The sequence below is a fragment of the Eubalaena glacialis genome, chromosome 3 (genome assembly GCF_028564815.1).
Source record: "Eubalaena glacialis isolate mEubGla1 chromosome 3, mEubGla1.1.hap2.+ XY, whole genome shotgun sequence".
In the NCBI taxonomy this organism is placed as follows: Eukaryota; Metazoa; Chordata; class Mammalia; order Artiodactyla; family Balaenidae; genus Eubalaena; species Eubalaena glacialis.
In genome coordinates this window covers 77,082,058-77,084,076 of record NC_083718.1, presented here as the reverse complement: position 1 = coordinate 77,084,076, position 2,019 = coordinate 77,082,058, and positions in this window count along the sequence as shown.

Genomic DNA, 2,019 nt, shown 5'->3' with positions numbered 1-2,019 from the left:
CATAGGAACTAAAACTGTACAAATTTTTTTTATATAAAATAAAGACATTTGACTTTTGTGGGGGCATTCTGTTGTTTTTTTTCTTTTTTTTTCACAGGAGTAAAAAGAGCCAAAGAGGGTCAGGAAAGAGTGAATGTATGCTCCTTGTTAGGGAGTGGGTGGGCCAGGAGGGGGCAGCGTGAGCTCATCATTGCTCCGCTCTTTTCAGGATGAATGAAAAAGGAAGTTGCTTATTCTGAACACTGATTCTGAGAAGAGAGACACTTGGGAACGTGAGGACTCAGCTGTTCTCTGGGGTGGTTAAGGAGGAAGGAAAGATTCCTGTCTGGGTGGATTCATAGGCGTTTCAGAGAACAGTTGATGATTTCAATAGTGATGGCTCATCACATTTTATTAAGAAACATTCCTGGGCTTCCCTGGTGGCGAAGTGGTTGAGAATCTGCCTGCCAATGCAGGGGACACGGGTCCGAGCCCTGATCTGGGAAGATCCCACATGCCGTGGAGCAACTGGGCCCGTGAGCCACAACTACTGAGCCTGCGTGTCTGGAGCCTGTGCTCCCCAACAAGAGAGGCCACGACAGTGAGAGGCCCGCGCACAGCAATGAAGAGTGGCCCCCGCTTGCCGCAACTAGAGAGAGCCCTCGCACAGAAACGAAGACCCAACACAGCCAAAAATAAATAAATAAAAATTTAAAATAATAATGGTGGTTCTCAAAAAAAAAAAAAAAAAGAAACATTCCTGAAGTGTATCTTGTGTTACTAAGTATCGTCTTATTTCTACCATTATCTCTCTAATCTTTCAGATACTGCACAAAAGAATTTTCTGGAAGTAGTCATTTATTTAAAATGGAAATATTCTGTTGGCACTGTGCTTGTCATCAAGCCTTGGAATTATCATTGAGAGATCAGGGCCCTTCTCTCAGCTCTACCCAGACCCAAGCTTCTCTGTGACTTTAGGCAAAATTCTTAGCATATAAACCTCTTTCTAAGGTTAAAAACAAACGAACCAGCAAATGTAAACTTTCCTGTGTGAAGTTAACCCATTTACTAGATTTGGTCCTCCTCTACCCTGCTTCATATTTTGCCACACTCTGAGGATGCAAAGACCAGAGTTGTGTCCTTGTCCTGGAGGAAGATCCAGGCCACAGGGAGGTGACAGACCAGATAACCTAACACAGGACTGTGTGGCCCGTTCACAGGCAGAGCACAGATTAGTCCTGACTGGATTCCGAGGAGCTCAGAGAGCCTCCCTTCAAGAAATTTAAGCAGTTTGTTTAAGAATCAGAACCGGGTAACGCTACTTCCTTGAGGGGAGGTTTATCTATTCTGTTCACCTAAGTATTCCTAGCATCTATACCAGTTCCTCACATATAGTCGGTGTTCAGTTAAAAAATTTATTGAATGAATAATGAATTATAAAAAACGAATGATACAATAGGGGCATATAAAAGAGATCATATACTTACTTCTCCCTTTAAATTTGCATTCAGGTCTTTCTCACGTGAAAATGAATTAAAAAAACCTTCCCTTGGAACTGCATCCCCATTCTCATAGCTCTGTCCTTTCTGTAACTAAGCTTTTAATTTCACTTGCTGTTTTCATTTCACCTCAAAGCCAGCTTTTGACTCACTGTGACCAAATTTCTACCCTACCATGCCTCTGAAATTATTCTTGTTCTTTTTTTTTCTTTTTAATTAATTAATTAATTAATTAATTAATTTACTTATTAGTTTTGGCTGTGTTGGGTCTTCGTTTCTGTGCAAGGGCTTTCTCCAGTTGCGGCAAGCAGGGGCCACTCTTCATTGCGGTGCGTGGGCCTCTCACTATCGCGGCCTCTCTTGTTGCGGAGCACAGGCTCCAGACACGCAGGCTCAGTAGTTGTGGCTCACAGGCCTAGTTGCTCCGTGGCATGTGGGATCTTCCCAGACCAGGGCTCGAACCCGTGTCCCCTGCATCGGCAGGCAGATTCTCAACCACTGCGCCACCAGGGAAACCCTATTCTTGTTCTTAAATACCTTT